Raw genomic sequence first — 20742 nt, 5'->3', positions numbered from 1 at the left:
ATTCAAAATTTGACAGTTATTTTAACAATTGTCTTTGAACCAAAATAAATCCAATTTTGGGAAATTTTAATATCAATTATTCACTGTGTCCAGTGGTCTTGTTTCTTATGTTGTTTTTTTTTAATCTGGGATGGTTCCTGAGCATTTCTGGGCTATTCATGATATCTTTGATTTTGATTTTTGAATGGTGTGTTTCAGTAGTAGTTCTATAGATTTTTCTTCAGTTTATAATTAGATTTTAATTTTCATAACCAGTGGATAAATGCTCAAATATTTGACTCTCAAGTTAACCTGAATGCTGCTGGTAGATTGCACATAGGGATCCCTGTTCCATCAATATGTCAATATATTTGGTGATATTAAAATTAATACCAATGGAATTTGCAAATATTTCTTTAGAGGAGCACATCGTGAAGACTTTAGGCTTTGTGGACCAGAAGTTCTCTGTGGTCATAGCCTAAAATCTGCAAATATAATAATTGAATGCCTGATGGCATTCCAATAAAACTATATTTTCAGCGTAAGTGGGTGAGGCTCAGTGGTAGAGTACGTGTATAGCACATATGAAGCCTGAGGACAAATCTCAGCATGGCAAAAGGAAACAACAACAGAAACACTTTATTTGCCAAAACAAGCTACATTCTGGATTTAGTCTTAATTTGTTGATCCAATGTTCCTCTAATGCTGTGAAACTTGAGTGGTGACCTGCATGTATGTTTTTTCTTTTGTATGCACAACACACTTCATATGCACCACATCATTCTTCTACAGACTTTCTGTACAATTCAGTTTATGAAATAAGAATATTTTCTGAATTTGCCCTCAGGTTTTGTTATTGAGTTCACCATTTCAATATTAATAAGCACTTTGCATATATGCCCTTGAAACTTATTCTGTTATCTTTTTAAAAATATTATTAATTGTTGATAGACCTTTATTTTATTTATTTATTTATATGTGGTGGTGAGTATCAAAAACAATGCCTCATCCATGCTAGAAAAATTCTCTTACACTGAGAAACAACCCCAGCCCTGTATTATCATTAAGAATGAGAAAATTAATACTCAGTTTATTTAATAAATCAGGAAGAAATTTTCATGGTGACTGTAGATTAAATTTTTATGAATTTATTACTTAATACTTTTTTAGCATTTTTGGTGTTACATATGTAATTTTTAAAATGTTCAAGTTTTACATATGATCATTATGTAAAGATTGAAAAATACAGTTAAAGAAGAACAAAGATTATTCTCCATTATTCCACTTAGATACAATGTCTTTCAAAAGGAGGGTCTGCAAACACTAAATTAAAATCAGTTTTTAATTTTTTTATTTGATTGATTGATTGATGATATTCCAATCGAATCCAGAATATGCTCTATCCTAAGCCACATCCCAAGTCTTCCATTCATTTGTGAATCTCACTCTTGTGTTTTTCTCTTCTTGCATAACTCCAAGAATTACTTTTTCCAAAGTTACCATTGAATTTTACTTTTAACACATCTACCCTTAATTTCATGCACTTAATTTTACAATTTTACAATTACAATTGATGAATATCAATGGAACGTTTCCACTTCTAATAACAAGAACTCCCAAGTGGATGAAGGGAGTTTAGACTCCACCAAAACAGCTGTACAAATGATTTCTCTTTCCCACAACCACACATAAATGTATATAAATAGCCTCAATACCCAGCCAAATAGTTGTAGTAAAACTAATAAGAACTGGAGATAGAGGGCAAAACCAAGAACAGCCTCACTAAATGGTAAAGGAAAACTTCTGCCTTTCTCACAGATCAGCTTTTCCCCCAAGTTGACACACCAGTATGATCAGGAGAAACTGCCCAATTCTCAGTTTTCCCCTTTTGGTGTCAGAGAAAGGAGAACATAGCTCCAATATTCTGGATTTTTAGGGAACTGTTTTCTGTCTACTGTGACACAGAACTGGTGGCATATTTTGATAATTAGTCACATTGAGAAAGAGGAAAAACCATTGAACATCAAAGAACCTACCGTGCAGAAACCAGGTGGAAGAAAAGTTTATGTACTTTTGGTAGAATTCCACAGCTTTCTTCCTAGAAAGCTAAGTGTCTGGAGAGAGTGTATCCACAGCAAGGGTGACAAAGCCCTTAAATACTTAACTGGGCTTGCTGGTGAAGATTGTGTGCAGCCACCAGGAGAGAGAAGTTTGAAACTAAAATTCTCAACCAAAGGCAAACTAGTTCAAGGAGCACCCCAAGAAAAGCCATAACACAGAGCCATGCTATCCTGTAAAATCTGTGGGGCCTAGAAAATAAGGTTTCTTAGTGTTTCTGTTAAGAAACAAGAATGTCAAAAACTACAGTTTTAAAAGTATTAAGAAATACTAAACAATGAAAAATAAATGACAATAAATTAAATATTAGGGATAAATCTATCAAATATATAATTGAAAATACAAATGATCATTAAATTTGTGGTTCTCAATCTCCCTGACCCCCAGTACTGGGGATGGAACCCAGGGGTACTCCACCACTGAGCTGTACACACCATCCTTTTTAAATGACCACTTTTAATTTTGAGACACTAAGTACCCAGGCTGGCTTCCAATTAAGGATGCTCTGCTTCCTTCCACCTCTACCATGCTGGGATTAAGGGCATGAGGCACTGTGTCAAGCTTCTCAACCTTAAATAAAGGGAAAAAATAAGGCAAGTGAAACTTTAATACTAGTATTGAGAAAGAATAATAACCACAGTCCAGTAAAGAGAATTTAACAAACAAAAAGTTCAGGAGATTGGCATGTACATTTTTCCAAATGATTTTACTTGGGAGGCTGAATCAGAGCACAAATTCAGGGCCAGTGGCAACAATTTAGCAAGGCCCTAAGCAACAATGAGACTCTGTGTCAGATTAGTATATGAAAAAGTTTGGGATGGAGCTTGGTGAAAGACTGAGTTCAATCTCCTATACCAATGAATAAATTAATCAAAATCACAAAAGAACATGGCAGGTAATTAATAGCAATTCACTCGAGAAATTTCAAAGAAATAAAAATAACTCAGTAACAAATATGAATGGATAAATTATATCAGAAATCGGACTATAAGCTACCATTAGGTGGGCAAGCAGACAGTATAGGTTAATAACTGAGTTCTAGGTAAATTTAAGGATCAGATCATTAGATTCTAAGGTGCTTCAATATGTTCTGGACTGCAGAATTTTATCATGGAAGTCTTGGTGTTTTATTTTATTAATATCAAAAAACATGAATATAAACTCAATGGCATAAAAGTTGTACAAATGAATGGAAGTGGAAAAATCTAATTAGAACATCTGTAAAGAGAATCTATAAAACAAAAAAAATACATTCTAGATATAGTAATCCATAAGTTAAAGAGATTATTCTCATGTCTATTCAACACTTTAATGAGGAGTACAGATAAAGGTGCATCTTGGTGAGTACTTCTAATTAAAACAGGACTTAAAGTGAAAAATAAATGAGCACCACTTCTGCAAATCAGGAGACAGCACCATTTTTAGATGGCAAAACACTTAATTTTTTCAATTAAAATCTTGAACCTGACGCATGCCAGCTAATGCTGTTTATATACTTAAATAGAAAATAGAAACATTTAAGCAAAGAAAGGTGATAAATGACATATACACAAGAAAGATTAAAAGTTCTTTATTATTAATCTTATAATTTTTCACTTAGAAAACCTGATATATTGTAAAAAAAATCCTCAATATCTTAAAATCACAATGAGATATGAATAAGAGATAAATTTGGAAAATAGTAATTTTATTTATGTTAGGAATTGGGATGCAATAAATTTCTGTTGCTATTGTCTGAAATCTGTAATAGACAATAAATGAATGGGAGTGGACTCATTCCAAATCTGTTTATTACTAGAATAGTGGCAGGGTGATTGCCTACTATGAGTGTGCATGAAAGTTCCTGAGGTTGATGCCTAGCAGCTATAAAATAAAACAAAAGAGTCAAAAAGGTGCCTTTATTTACACATATGACCATGCTGTGGATTGGTCTACAGGCATTAATTTGATGGTCTTCATGCAATATCCAATTTTCTGCTAATGTAGCAAATCACTTTAAAGGTACTTTATGTACCTCTCTTGCTCCTTTGTAAGCATATCTCAACTTGTGTCACACAACATTTTTCAAGTGACTATGTAAAATTTTCAAAAATTCAGATTTCTAAATGACATTACTTAAAAATTTTCTCCACTTTTATTTCTGTTTTTGAATTCAATTAATCCATATAACCAATTTGTATATTTGAATATCCTGGAATAAGCTAATTTGTGTCTACAAAGAAATATTGTCTTTGAAATATTTATTCTTCATGGAGCTTTCATGTGCACATATGAACAAATTTTAAAATTAGCTTTTCTAATATATTACTAAGAAATATTCAAGGGCTGGGGATGTGGCTCAAGCAGTAGCCTGCTCGCCTGGCATGCGTTCGGCCCGGGTTTGATCCTCAGCACCACATACAAATAAAGATGTTGTGTCCGTCGAAAATTAAAAAATAAATATTAAAATTCTCTCTCTCTCTCTCTCTCTCTCTCTCTCTCTCTTTAAAATAAAAAAAAATTTCTCTCTCTCCTTCTCTCTCTCTCTCACTCTCTCTTTAAAAAAAGAAATATTCAAGGGGTCTTTTAGTTAATTTATATCTTTTTTAATTTATTATTAACTATCTTGGTCTAATGTGGTTTCTGGGCCACATGCATGTAATGTTAAAAAAAATAGTGACTTTGGGGCTGGGGATGTGGCTCAGGCGGTAGCGCGCTCGCCTGGCATGCGTGCGGCCCGGGTTCGATCCTCAGCACCACATACCAACAAAGATGTTGTGTCCGCCGAGAACTAAAAATAAATATTAAAAATTCTCTCTCTCTCTCTCTCTCTCTCTCTCTCTCTCTCTCTCTCTCTCCCTCCCCCCTCTCTCACTCTCTCTTAAAAAAAAAAAATAGTGACTGGCTATAATGGTGCAGGCCTGAAAACCTAGTAATGGGAAAATAAATCAGGAGGATCACAAAATCAAAGCCAGCCTCAGCAACTCATTAAGAACATCAGAAACTTAGACCCTGTTTCAAAATAAGAATAAATAAATAGGCTGCGGGGTACAGCTCAGAAGTAATGCAATCTTGGGTTCAGTCCCTAGTAGCACCCAGAAAAAAAATGCTATATATACACTACACTATCATCCTGTTATAATTGAAACATACAATCAAACAAGAACAAAATGAGATCTGTCCCCATTATGACATTTTGCTATGCATTTGAAAGAAAGCCTTGTTGTCAATCTTTAGCAGTGAAAACAAATATGACTCATCAATATTTTTTATATATATATATATAATTTATATATAAAGTATTTTAAATATATATATATAAAATATTGATGAGCCATATTATTTATATATATATATATGTTTTCAATGCTAAATATATTATATATATATATATATATAAAATATTTATTGCATTTATATATAAAATATATATATATAAAATATATATAAAATATTTATTGCAAATAATGTAGAGGTAAGTATGGCCAAAACAATGCTGAAGAGACTATAAAAATGGGTACATTATCTTTAATGGATACTAAAATAATGTATATTTTATGAGCTAGTTAATATAGGGGTGTCTTAAGCAAGCAGGAAATCACTCAATAAAAGAGAGAAAAAAAACACAAAGGAATATTTCTGAGTATTCCCTGAGTATTAAAACATAAAAGAATAAATGTGACATGGTATTATTTTATTTATATATTTATCTACTTATTTATTTCTTACATACATGACAATAGTGGAATTCATTACATTCATACTTATCCATTCACAGAACAATTTTTCATAACTCTGTATATAAAGTATGTTCATGCCAAATTATGCCATTATACATGAGCTCTCTTTTTTTGCATTACAATTTTTAATACATCTTTATAACACAAATTGCCATATCTCTGTTTATACATAAGATATGTTGACACCAAATTCACATCTTCACACATGTATTTTGTATAATGATGTCTGTCTCCTTCCACCATCCATGTTATTCCCCTTCTTGGCATCTGGAATAAGAACCTTAATACTAATATTTGAGAATACAGAGGTTTCTTAGACCTGGAAAGGAAAAGAAGGCAAGGTGAGGCTTCCTTCTGACAGCCCAGTGAAGTGAAAGCAAAGCAGCATGGGGCAAGGGGAACTCAGCTTCCCCTCTACAGTCAAGTCTTTAAAAGACAAAACAGCAAGGAAAGTAAAGGCTTGGCTTCCTCTTCATAGCAAAGCTAAGGGCAAGGACAGGAACAATGAGACAAATTTAGCTTCCCAAAGACAGCCATCTCAAGGCAATGCATGGCAAAATGCAGAAAGGCCAGGCTTGTTTTCCCCTCAGTAGCCAAGCCATAGCAATGCAAGAGAAGAAAGGTAAGGTGAGGAAGAAAAGCAAACAAGGGTTGGCTTTCCTGATACAGAAGGCAAGGTCAGGCCAGGCAAAGCCTGGCTTCCCTCATGACCAAGCCATGAAAGTTTGGGCCAGACCAGGGAAGATTTGGCTTTTCTTAGAAGCTCAATCACAGCAAGGGATATCAAAGGAAAAAGAAATAATAATGCAAGGCAAGATTGGTTTTCCCCTTCATAGCTAAACCATGGTCGGTCAATGAAGCAAGCCACCAATTCAAGTTAGGGCAAGCTTTGACTTCCCCTGATGCACAAGCCATAACAAGGCTGGAAGGACAAGTCAAGGTCATGCTAGGCAAGGCCAAGCAAGTCTTAACTTCTCAGCAGCCATGCCACGAAGAGGCAAGGCAAGGCCAGATAAGGCAAGACCAGGCAAGAGTTAGTTTTCCTCCAATAATCAAATCTTGGCAAGAAAGTCAAGGGAAGACCAGACAATACAAGTATCAATTAAAAAAAAAACACACAAAACATCAGACTGTGTCTCACAACTGATTCCTCAGCTGGGTCTGTCAGTGAGATCACCTAATATGGCTCATCAATATGGTCTCAGCTACCTTCAGCATGTGGTATTTGGGTAACCAGACTTTTTTATGATGGCTTGGGGTATCTCAGGATATAAGGCAGAGGTGTGTCTATTGTGTCATTTGATTTATTCTTGGAAGTCACAAAGCTTCTTTAACACTGATGCAATTGGTCATGGTCCTGCCCATATTCAATACAGAAAACACACTACCTAATTCTTAGTGGGCAGGTAAGAAGTGGTCAAACAGACTGCTCACTCTGCCTAAAGTTGTTAAAACATCAAAAAGCCCTGTGACTCCACTCTTCATTACATTTTGATATCTTAAACTATCACTGTAATGTGTAAGTCCCTGTGTATTCTAAAAGAACCAAGTTATGCATGATCCACTAATGGTCTTAAAATATCTTGGAATAAGATGCAAAATTTGTACTTTATGTATCTGCCAGAATACTTAGTTGCAGGCCTTAAACATTTATTGAAGGGCATTAGGTAGCTTACAGATTTTCTAAAGGGGTCTGAGAATCTGGGCTGGAAACTATACGGTTGGGAGAAACCATAAAGTTATACTGCATATTGCTTAGGGAAGTTCCTGATGCCACTGATACTGAGCAGACATTGCCTCTCACCCAGCACAATGTTCCAGAACCTCTGGCTATTGCCATCTCTGAAATCTCATGTTCCATGCCTTTATTCTAGCCAAGGTGGATCTGTGCAGAACCTACTTCTGAATGTTATTTGCATCCCAAGAGGTGTCTTATGCATAGGTTCTCAAATGGCTGATGTTAGCCCTTTTTCTTTGTGTGAGATGCAGCCATGGGAAGAGAAACTGTGTCCCATCGTCCCAGATGTGGAACACGTATGAAAGCCTAAATACAGTATATGACATATAATTATGTGATATGTAATGGTTATAAGACTATAAGTACATTAAAATAGATATAATGTTGATTAACAGCAACATGATAATATATAAGCTCTCAATGATAAGTTCAAACCTATTTTAATGCACCTGTATCAATTTCATTGAAATAGTCATAGAATTGAGTTCCTGGGAATTTAATGGGTTAAGTCTGAAAATCTACTCCAGGTCTGGCAGGGATGCATAAGGTTTTACTAGACAGAACAGAGCGGTAGGACATTCATTTAAAAATCATTACAGAGAGGTAGAAGGCCAAGAGAGGTCGAGAGCAAGTATTCCAGCATATAGTAAAGGACTTTGCACTGAAATTATGCAGAATATGTGTATAGTGATGTTCAAGATAGGAGGTTAGTATAGTTTTTTTCATTCACTAGTGTACTTTTAACCCTTTACAAATCATATTTTCCTTTTAACTATTTGAAGGTAGTGTGTGCCATGACCAATATACATGCATTACTGATTTTGTTACAAGAAACAATTCCAGGTACTCAAGAAACACTAGCATAAAGGTTCAGATAAACAGGCCTTAGTTCTAAGTAAGACTTTATAGATTTTTAGTTTCAGTTTTTGTTGCAGGACCTGACCTTGGAACTACATGGAGGAATGCTTATCTTGCTCATTGTTCAGCAGGGGAATTCTAACATAGAATATTATGTTTGGGAACAAATTTCTGTCAGAACACTGTCAAGTGCAACTTCCTTGTTCCTTTGACAAGTTGCTCTGTTGGTGCAAGGTCAGCCTACATGTCAGTTTCTAGACTCTTGATGTCTGGACATCCATAAGATGGTCTGTTGTGAATCACCTCTGGCATATCATGACTGTTATATGTAAATTGGCAAATACTCACTCTTAAAGCTATTTTTGCTGTGAAATAAAGCATATGTGGTTCTCTGAAACAATCTCTGGAGGGGTTTCTCCATGCCCTCAAGCTCCCACAGTAGATGTTGGAAGGGCAGGCCCTTCAGCATTCTGGTGCTCAAACATTGGATAATCAGGTGATTTTGCTTGAGGGATCCCTGGCCATAAGGAAACGCAAAGCTCAAAACATAAGCGGTCAGGGCAATGGGTAATTTACGTGGTTAACATAAACATGCTCATCTACTAATTACACAACAGCTTTTAAATGCCCAGGGTATAAAAGTAAACTATGAGCAATTAGAAACTTTTTGGCAAGAATTTTTAGCTACAAATCCATGGTTTCCTTTGGAAGGAATATTCAATACTGACGTCTGGAGACCAACTGGCTCTGAAAAATGCTCCTCAGCAGGAGTAGCAAACACATAAACAAGCCTCAAACTTCTTTTATGTTATTTTGCTGGCTGTTAGTGGCTCACTCCGGGTGGAGAAGAGATTGCAGCAGTGGCCCACTGTTGTTTGGGAGAGACAGCTATCGCTAGAGAAGATCAGAAGGAAAATGGGGAAAGCTAACAAGAACAAAAGATAGTGAGTAAGAGTAGGGTAACACAGATGTAGAAGAAAAGGGGTATCTGATATGAGATGTTGAGATTTAAGTAGAAATGGACAAAGAACAGGAGAAAGAATGTAGAAAGAGCAAGGGGTCTCCTCTTTGGCTATAAGCTCTTATATTTTTCTTTTTCACAGATGTTGCAACAGTGCCATATAGAGGAGTTGACTCTTTCTGCATATATTAAATCAAGCTGTACCATGTCAGAGATGGCGATATTAGGCTTAACATAAGGCATGAAAACCAGTTCTATTATTTGTCAATATTATATATTCCAGGCCTTGGTGCCTTTCTTCAAGGTACCAGACCTCATGATTATACATTATATGTATGACATTATTTTAGCCCACCCCTCTGCACAAGACCTAGACTCTATCTTCCAACAAGTCCAATTAACACTTAAAGATATTGAATTAAATAGAGCTCCAGGAAATTTTCAAAAATTAGCCCATTTTCACTTTTTGTGAATCATTTATTAACTCTTGCAGAGATCTTAGTACAGGCTCTAGACATTTACATAAAATCTCTTTAAATGATTTACAAAAGGTTTTAGGAAACAGAAATTGGCTTACATTTCAACAGGTTCTTTGAAGGGCTCTACCTCCTCTGTTCCAATGTTTGGAGAATGATCTATATTCTTTGTCTTTAAGAAGATTAACTCCTGACGCTTACAAAGCCTTATAAGAGGTTAATAATCAGCTTGCTGATTATTTGCATCTTAGCCAATGGGATCCTGACAAGGACATTATTACTATAGTTTATACACCTCACCTATTTCCACTGGTCTTCTTTTCCAGGAATAAAGTAGCCATTTAGAATCAGTGCATCTTTCTCCTGCTTTTTCTAATACTAAAAGTATATTAAAACTAAAAAAATATTACAAAAATGAGAAGCATGGGGTTTTTGACGGCGGGGGCAGATGCACCTGTAGGGGATTTCCCATTTCCATTTACAAAGATGGGGGGCCACTTCTGGCAATTGGGGAGCTGAAGAATAATCTAAAAAGAGAGGTAGAAATAGCCATTGCGGTGAGGGATTACGTGCCAGGAGATAACACACTGGCCCTCTCTGTGCTGATTTTGCTTTTTGGAAAGTGATTTCCACATCTTTAGATGTCAGTGCTTCCTTACCCAGGAAGATCTTTAAAAAGCCACTCCAGTGTCGTCTGTTCACGGGTTTGGTGCTCTGCCCTTGTAGAACTGAAACTCTGCCAACAACCCTGAGCCTGGGGGCAGATTCTTCCCTTGTCCCTCCTTCACACGGCCCCAGCCTGTCCAAGGAGCCTACAGCCTGCTCAGCTGTGTGGTCTCCTAGCCCATAAAAACGGTGAGGTCAGAAATTGGGGCTGTTTGGGGCCACTAAGGTTGTCATCACTTTTGGGCAGCAGGAGATAAGCATCACCGTTGTGACATCTCACCACTTTTGACAGTGACTCAGCCCGAGCTGTCCTGGAGGGCCCTGGTAGGCCGTGGCCCTGGCCAGAAGAAGTACTGTCTACAAGTGTGTTTTCCCTCTGGAGCGCTGAAGATCTGGAGTGTGGCCATTCTCTTGGCCCATCTCAGAGCACCCAAGGCTGATGATCCTCGGGATCTTTTTGGCGTCTGGACGCTTGCAGGGAGGGATGCCCTATGGGGGCAGAGCATTCACGGACTGTAGAAAATCAGTTTCCTAGAAGGTAGATTTTGAAAGTATTTGGAGGTGAGTCATGTATGTCAACTGACAGCAGCACATAAGCTGTTGGGTGTCACGTTTTCAGAAATGGGTGTCATTAGATAAAGAGTATTTTTAAAAAGTTGATGTCCCTGGGCTGGGGTTGTAGTGCTTGCCTAGCACATGTGAGGCCACTGGTTCGATCCTCAGCACCATACATAACTAAATATATAAAATAAAGGTGTTGTGTCCATCTACAGCTAAAAAAATAATACTAACAACAACAAAAAAGTTGATGTCCTCATCAGTTATGTGTACCTCCCAACACAGTCATCACCTTGAAGGTAAGCCTTCTGTAGCTCTGATGTATTCTCTTACTTTATTATGAGCTATAGGAACTGTGTCCTGTTAGGAACACAGATCACTAATTTGATATTTATTGGCACTAATAAAATAGATGGTGACATGGTCACCTTCTGATCACATACTCTGCGCCAGGTGTTGTGGTCAGTGCTGACATAGACTGCCTCAGAAAGATCCTTGCAAAGGACTGTGATCAATAACAGTCTTTACTTACCATTTCACAGTGCAGAAAACTGGGGCTGTAACACCTGCTTTGTTCAAGGTCACATAGCCATGCAGAATGGGGACAGAGAATAGACACTCAAGGGTGGTCAAGGAGAAATTTGGTCAAGTCCAGATCTGCCTCTGTCTCCTCTCAAAACAAGGGAACTTCTGGACACTCGTGCCTGGATTCCTGGGACTTCTTCCCACGGGCCTTTTCCTTGGATGATTTTCCTCTGCATTCTTTTGATGCAATAAACGGTAACCACGGGGGCGTGTGGGGGCAGCTTGGTGCCTCTGCAGTGGAGCCTGCATGTTTGCTCACTTTTCAGGAAGCCCTGGGTTCAACCCCCCACCCCAAATGACATCATCAACGACAAAATCCCCAGTAAATGTGGATATAACAATTTCTAGGTCCAGTGGATCCTTCTAGTCAATCATTGAAGCTGAGGACAGTCTTGGGAACCCAGAAATTCCACACTTTTTTTAATATTTATTTTTTAGCTGTAGTTGGAAACAATACCTTTATTTATTTTTATGTGGTGCTGAGGATCGAACCCAGGGCCTCACACTTGCCGCGCATGCGCTCTACCGCTGAGACACAAGGGCAGCCCAGAAATTCCACATATATATATATATATATATATATATATATATATATATATATATATATATATATCTCCAAGAGAACTGAAAGCAGTCGCTCAGACACTTTCACATGAGGTTCAGGGCAGGGCAGCGTATTCACTGAAGGCGGAGACAACTCAGCTGTCTATCAACACCTGGATGAATGAACAAGAGGAGCTTGCCACACAATGGCATATTTTCAGCTATGAAAAGGAACAAAGTTCTGAAACATGTGCCAACATAGGTGGACCTGAAAATATCATGCTCAGTTTCTGCTAAGGGAAATGAGCCGGGCACACAAGGTCACAGTGTGAGATGGTTCCACTCCTGTGGTGGATGTACCATAGGCAGATTCACAGGGACACGAAGAGTAAAACAGCTTACTAGGGGCTGGGGAGAGAGGGAAAGTGGAAAGTTATTGTTTAATGGAAACAGTGGCAATGGCTGTACAGCATAGTGGAAATACCTGCAGTTCATATTTCTGAGTTGCATTCTTCAAAATAGTTACAATGACTCCGGAGGTTGAGGCAGGAGGATCCCAAGTTTGAGGTCAGCCTCAGCAACTCAGAGAGGCCCTGTGCAAAACTTTTTTGAGACCCTGTCTCAAAGTAAAAAATAAAAAAGGGCTGGGAATGTGGCTCTGTGGTTAAGTGCAGCTGGGTTCGATCCCCTGTACCGAAAGAAAAAAAAAAAAGGTTACAATGGCAAATTTCATGTTATTTTACAGTCCAAAGAAAAAACACAGGGGGCTGGGGATGTAGCTCAGGTAGAGCGTTTATCTAATATGCACTAGGCCCTGGGTTGATCCCTTATATCACACAAACAAAACCAAAACAAGACACCCCTTGACAAACCAGCCTCTACCTCAGAGCAAAGCCTGTCCAAGGAAGGGACATCACCTTTGTTCTTGGAAAGACCCACAGAGCACTCCTAGGCACATTCCCACCCTGCTAAGTTGTTTATCTACAAATAACAGGAGAGATCTGCTGGGCCAGGTGTCCCCTGACTCAGTCAGGCTAGGTGGGGACCCATAGCAACCCCCTAGCAGCCACCAAACAGCATGAGACAGGAAAATACCTGGGATGCCAGATGACCCTCCCAGTAGTTTATGGTGGTTGATAACATGTTGGGAAACCATGCAGTTCAGCAGGAACACCCCTCTTGGCTTAAACCAATCAGTTCAAATGAATCCCCCTCTTGTAGTAACCAATCACCCCTACCCAACTTGTTCCCGCCAGTGAATGTGCTAATCATGTTTTAGAGTTGTTATTTGATTTTCCCGCAGTGTGTGATGATTTGCTAAGAGATGCTATGATGTATGTGGGGGTCCATGCCTTCTCCAAAGACTGTATAAAACTGCTGCAAACCCTGGGCTCGGGCCTCTCAGCGTCACCAGTTGCTGTGTGTGCGCGCGCGGAGGACCAAGCTAGCTTGCAATAAACACCTCTTTGCTGTTTACTTGGATCTTGGTCTCTGGTGGTCTTTTGGGGGTCCCGAATTCGAGCATAACACCCTGAACCTTTTAGTAGTTTTAGTAGGGGGAAGAAAGGCCCAGATCTAGATTTTTTTTTTTTTTTGGTTTCCTTTCCAAGTTGGGGAAGAAAAGAAAGGACCCAGACACTTCCAAAAATGAACTTTAGGCCCCAAATGTTAAAAGTTTGTGTTGCTCTTGTCTACCGAAAATTAAACCAGTTTCCAGGGCTGCAGCAAACAAATAACAACAAAAAGCAAAAGGAAAGAGAAGTCTATTTCCGGTGGTCCACACCCACCCTGCTTCCAGGCACCTCTTGGCAGCCATAATGAGAACCCTGGAAGTGCTATTTGCTTCAGGGGTGGGGGTGGGCATGGGGCTTGAGTCAAACAGCAATAGACAGGAAATTTTAAAATATTTGCAGGGAAAGGGAATTTTAAAGAAATGGTCTTGTGTTTAGTGGCTATTGCATCTGGGTAAGTGATAAAAGCTAATATAAAATATTCTGTTTGCAATTTCATAAATGCCAGAGGGATCATCCTGATCAGGAAAGCTGCCAAAAAATCCCCCCAAACAAACAAACAAAAAACCCAAATGGTGCTCAGCTTCTTGGCTTGTTCCAGCTGCTGGTGAGTGATTTGAAAATTCAAGTCTTTGAGTATGAAAAACAAAATAAGTTCCCACCATAGAGTGTTTGGGGTGTAACTTTTGTTTATTGGAGCCTCTGAGGGAGCCAGACATGAAAAGAGAGGCTGTCCCCATGTGGAGATGCACTTTGGAGATTTTAGGAAGCGGTTTTTGGTTATTAATGAGTAAATCAATTGCCTGAACCTTAGCTGTTGATCATTTTCTGGCCACTGGGCCTGGTTTTCAGCCGTTCATTGGGACTCTAGGAATAGCAAGCAAACCGGGCTTGGGGAAGCCTGGCTCGTGGCCTGGTCTTGGAAAGCAGCTGCCTGGCTCTCAGGACTGGCCTTTGCCACAGCAGAACCAAAGCAGCTGGCTCTGCTGGGGAATCCTGGTTCACACACTGGAGGTGCGTCTGTCCTGGAACCTGACACTGTACAGCCCGGCTAATTCAGCATTTAGAACAAACTGTGCCGAACCCAAAGCGGACGCAGCGATAAACAAAGCTCAAAGCTCAGAACTTGGAATCGCCGCAGATTTAGGACATGCCCGCGTGGGGGACAAACACAGAAGACATCTGGATCCTGGCAGGACTGTGTGGGTCACACGTAAATGCCCACAAGCAAGGGCTTGTTCTCTAACGGAATCAGCCGCACGCAGGCTTCTGACTCAGCTTGTGTTCCTGACATAAAATCTAATTGCGTTCCTACCTTGTGATTTCTGCATGAAACTACAAGTTCAGGCTGGCTGGCTCGTCCTGTCACGGGGACTGTGAACTCCCGCCCATTGCCGGCAGGTTGGACTCTTGACCTCCTTCTGGGGATGTCTGTCTAGCTGCTGTCCCTGGCCTCTATTTGGCTTTCGGGATTAGTTACAGTTGGCAACAACAGGCGGTTCAACTTTGTGCTTTTCTCCTCTTTTCCTGGTGCACAAACTTTAGTAAAGCAAGTTGATAACATGTGCGGCGATCTCTGACACAGGATTACTCTTTTCCAGTCAGCCACTGGATGAATCATGAAGATGAAAGGCTGGGAGGCTGTGTAAGCACATTTCGAAATTTTTTAAAATTCAGTATTTTTGTCCTGACCATTTCCAGGACATGAGGTGTCTTTTTTGGTTAAGTTGTGTGAACAGGCTCTTCTGTGACAGTGTTTCTAGTCCTCCTGCAGACAAACCTTCCTGATGAAATATCTGCATGAAATATTAATTATTAAAAATAATAATTATTAAAAAGAATACAAATTTAGAGCCAGGAGGTATGGTGGCACACACCTGTAATCCCTGCCTCTCAGGAGGCTGAGGCAGGAGGATCACAAGTTTGAGAGTAGCCCCAGCAACTCAGAGAGGCCCTAAGCAACTCAGTGAGAACTTATCTCAAAATAAAAATAAAAAGGGTTGAGGATGTGGCTCAGCACCCCTGGGCTCAATCCTCACTACAAAAAAAAAAATGCAAAAAAAAAAAGCATCAAACAACCCAGTATCTGGAAGGCACAGGAAAGAGGCAAAGCAATAGTGAACTTTGTTTTCAAAACTGTTCCTGAAAAATTCTCTCTTCCTGAAGAGAAGCCGCCCAGGCAGCCTCTCCCAGGCCTGGAGAATGTTTTGAACCCAGACTGACTGAAGCTAGATCGCACTGATCTGAGCTGACGACTGTCAAACAAAAGCAGAGTCGGGCCCCAGTTAGAGCAGTGAAGGAAGTTTTGTTCAGGAACTGTTGCAAGAGGGGAAGAGACCTCAGAATACAGGCGGGCTGCTTTCCAAATACAAGCGCAAGCGGATATTTATGACTGAGGGAGAGGGAGGGGGATCAGCGGATGGGAAATTACCAAGAGGAAACATCAGAGGTCACAGGGATTCTGCTAAACTGACTTAGCAGGATTCTTGTGGAAACCGGTCCCGGCCGAGGGCAGAGCTCAGGGTTGGCACCTCAGGGTTTAGCAGACTGGAGCTGCGTCAAGGCGAGTCTTGGTGATTGTACAGCACAGAGCGGTTCCAGCTCCTGCATATTCCTTACAGAACCCCTCTGGTTGTTCACGTTCCCTGGGGCAGGTGAACTTGGTCTCAGCTAGTTTGAAACTGTCTTCTTGCACTCTGCGAGGACCATGGACTCAGTTAAAATTTTCAGATTGAGCTGGAAGTCCTCATGGGGCATTGCTAACCTGTACTCCTAATGTCTGTCTGGCTTGGGGCACGCAGTGGGGGTGCCCACCGGGGTTGTGCTTGTCTGGGAATCCCTGACTACCACCACAAGGCCTTGGCCTGGGAAGATGTTCAGATCAGCTCCAATTTACTGGCCAGGGTTATTCTGTGGCTGAGTTGATACCTCAGGTAAAGACTTTTAAACGGGGTGTGGTGGTGTAGGCGACTCAGGAGGTTCACCAGTTTGAGGTACACACTTACCTAGCACATGTGAGATCCTGGGTTTGGTCTCCAGGACAATAGAGAGGAACAAAATATTTTTTTGAGGAACTTAAGTAGAAATCTACTGGGATTTCTAAATCAGAGCTGTGTAATTCATGGCGTTTGTTCCAATTCTGTATCTGAGATCACTTGAAGGTTGGTCTTATTCTGCTGCAGGGAGGTCTGACTAATAACAGTTTTTCTCTACAAAGGCAGGTTAGCATTTGGCCAAGAGGCAAGGAGATAAACTGTGCCGACAAAGAATTCACACAGCAGGCTGAAATGTCTTCCTTTGAAAGCTGCTCTGCTGGGCACGGTGGTGCACACCTGTCATCCCAGCAGCTCAGGAGGCTGAGGCAAGAGGATCACAAGTTCAAAGCCGGCCTTAGCAATTGAGAAAGGCCCTAAACAACTTAACGAGACCCTGTCTCTAAATAAAAAATAAAAAGGGCTGAGGATGTGGCTCCATGGTTAAGTGCCCCTGGGTTCAATCCCTGGTATCCCCCCAGGGGATAGAAACAAAGAAATGTTGCTGGCAAGGATGGTCCTTGGCTGGCACCTGGGAATGTAGATTTTGCACGGTTATCACCAATTCTAACTGAAACGGGTGACCTATTGCACCTAAACTGTTTGTTACAATCATGTGTTTTATAGGCTGGGATTTTTGTAGCTGGTAGGCAGAGAGATTGCCTGTGCCAGCAGTCCCAACCCCAGCCACCAAGTTCCTCCTGAGCTACCTCGGATGGCCACACGGATGCCGCGCTCAGGGAATGATGCGTGTCCTGGACCCATGCTGGGAGAAGACTCTGGAAACCTGCATTTCATTTTCTCTGAAACTCCTTTATTTGCCTTCTTGAGGCTGATTTTCCTTTGCCCCTGGCAGTAAACATTAACCTTGACGAGAACAGCTGGGGGTGGGGGTGGGGTTGTGAGGCTCTCTAGTGAATCATTGAACCTGGGGGTGATCTTGGGGACTTGGACCCAGCCCTTTCTCTAAAGTACCTTCTTTTGGAGAAATACTTAGACTTATATGATGTTCATAGATTGTTTAAAAAAATATTTCAATTATATCCCTTCAGGGATCTCATAAGTACCAGGAAAGAATAACCCAATGTATATGTTAGAGATAGTTTTAAAATCTAAATTTCTTTTCCTCAGTAGAATTTTTAAACTATTTTAAAAGTAATATAAAAATATATAATATAATATCTATTAATATAATATAGTGCCATACAATGTAATGTTACATATAGTTGAGTTTTAATACTTCCTAAGTGCATATAGGTTTCCCTGGGTTTTGCTTTCATTTTTATCAAACTTAAGAAGAATGCTTTCAAAATGGGAGTTCATAACCCACTTGAATCAAATGTACGAAATATGATATGTCAAGAGCTTTGTAATGTTTTGAACAACCAATAATAAAAAAAAAAGGAAGAAGAATGCTTTCAGATGATGTAATCTTGGGAATTTGGGAATTTCCTCCTCTCACAAATTGTCTTTGGGATTGGGAAATTTGTTAATGGTATTTGTGTCCACGAGTCCATATTATTTTCTAGAGCTGACATAATAAATGCTAAGGCTGCGTGGCTTACAAGGGCAGGATTTACTGTCTCACTGTTAGAGAAGCTGCCTGGCTGAAGTCAAGGTGTGGGCGGAGGTGCTCTCTCTAATGGCTGGAGGGGAGACTCCTTCCTGCCTCTCCCAGCCTCTGGTACTTGCACGTAATTCCTGGTGTGGTTTGGCTTACAGATGCACCACTCCAGGAAAGCGACTGACTCTTTACTGAACATTTGCTCTATGCCTGGGATTGTTCTAGTGACTTGCTACTTGCCATCTCATTTAATTTCTCAATGATCATTTAAGGAGTTATCATCCTCAGATGGTGTGTGACAAATCCACGGCTCACTCATTTTCCTGTAAGCACAGCTCATGTCATAATTGTGGTTTCAACCCATCCTTCCCAGCTTCAAAGTCCACATGTTTAATTGTGTAATACCAAGCAACATGGCAAAGATGATGCCTATATATATATATATATATATATATATATATTTTTTTTTTGGTGGGGGTAACAGGGATTGAACTCAGGGGCACTTGACCACTGAGCCACATCCCCAGACCTATTTTGTATTTTATTTAGAGACAGGGTCTCCCTGAGTTGCTTAGCACCTCGCTTTTGCTGAGGCTGGCTTTGAACTCATGATCCTCCTGTCTAGGCCTCCCAAGCTGCTGGGACTGCACGCATGAGCCATGGTACCCAGCTAGATGATGCCAATTTAAGGTGAAGTTCCCCAAGTGCATATGTTGTGAGGGGTGTCTGTGGAGGCAGGGTGTAGGACAGAGGGGGAATGTAAATTGGCTAACCAAGGGTCTTGACAAGGCAGATGCAAGAGGACCTCTAAGAGAAATGTATGAATTAGATTTAAAATGATAAAACTTGTGCCAGGTGCTGGGGCACCCACCTGTAATCCCAGTGGCTCAGGAGGCTGAGGCCTCCTGAGGATCACGAGTTCAAAGCCAGCCTCATCAACGCTAAGCAACTCAGTGAGACCCTGTCTCTAAATAAAATGTAAAATAAGGCTGGGGATGTGGCTCAGTGGTTGGGTGCCCCTGAGTTCAATCTCTGGTACAAAAAAGAAAGAAAGAAAGAAAACTTGTTTGGGGGCAGTTTGTTATACTATCAAAGTGAAAGTTAATTCTGAGGAAGAATATAAGGTATATGAATTTAAGGTAACTGGAAAAGTTCAGGCAGAAGTAATGAGGCCCTTGACCAGGCATAAGCAATAGAAATGGAAAAGAAGGGAAAGAGAGAGAGATTTGTACTGGGATGAACCCGGAATTGTGTTGCAGGTAGATATTTAGGAAGTGTTAGGATTTAGGTAGCTGTTTAGAAAGAGTTTAGATTTAGAAAGATCATTGTGATATTTTAAGCCCATAGCTCTGCCATTAATTTTAAAAAACCCATAAAAACAGAACCCAAAATAAAGCCACAACATATAAGCAAAATGCAGGTTTTGAAAAAATGGAAAATTAGGGTTGGGGTTGTGGCTCAGTGGCACAGCGCTTGCCTCGCACATGTGAGGCCGTGGGTTCGATCCTCAGCACCACATAAAAATAAATAAATAAAGGTAGCGTGTCCAACTACAACTAAAAAATGAATATTTTTTTAAAAAATGGAAAATTACCATCCACTATGTTCTGCTTGTTTGTGTTCCTCCAAAATTCACATGTTGAAACGTAACCCCAAGGTCATCCAGAGGTGGGCCTTTCAGGGGGTGATCATGTCCTGGGGGCTCTGACATCACCAGTGAATGGAATCAGAGTCCCTTCTTGCCATCCAAAGACACAGCAACTAAAGGCACCAGCCGTGGGGATGGGATCCGGTTCACCAGACACGGAACCTGCCTGCGCCTTGCTCTTGGGTTTGCTGCCTCCAGAACTGTGACATAAGTGACTTTGGTTTATAACTGACATGGTCGAAAGCGTTTTGTTACAGCAGCCTGAATGACGAAGACACCCTCTGATGCTTGGTCCTGGCCCTTAGGTGACATCGGTGCATTCTTACAGTGAGGGCCTCAGATGGGCCCAGACACCGTAACCGGGGCAGAGCCAAGGGTGGAGACCTGGGTGCGTATTGGTTGGTGAGGACTTCTCCTCTGTGTTTAATACGGCTGTTGTGGGAGGCCTGGTTCCCGCACTGTGGTCCCTAAAGCCAGTAGATAGTCCTTCTCCCCGGGGAGCAGAAGGCCAGGACAGGAAGCTGAAATCCTTAGACAGCTGAGTGCAGCTGTCTCTCAGGACCCCCCCCCTTCTCTCTCTCTCTGTCTCTCTCTCTCTCTGGATGCAGATCCCTGGGGTCCCTTGTCTGGGAGGAGGACATGAGTCTCCAGGGGTGATGCTAAGAGGAACAGAACTTGAATAGAGGTTCCAAGAAATCCCGCCCGTGGACCCAGAGACCCCTCTTGCTTGGAAATGGACTTTTTCCTCTTTCCTCTGGTTTCTGTGCATTTCTGTTTTGCTGTCTC

Source organism: Spermophilus citellus (genome assembly GCF_964194105.1).
Source record: "Spermophilus citellus genome assembly, contig: SCAFFOLD_557, whole genome shotgun sequence".
In the NCBI taxonomy this organism is placed as follows: Eukaryota; Metazoa; Chordata; class Mammalia; order Rodentia; family Sciuridae; genus Spermophilus; species Spermophilus citellus.
This window is presented reverse-complemented; position numbering follows the sequence as displayed.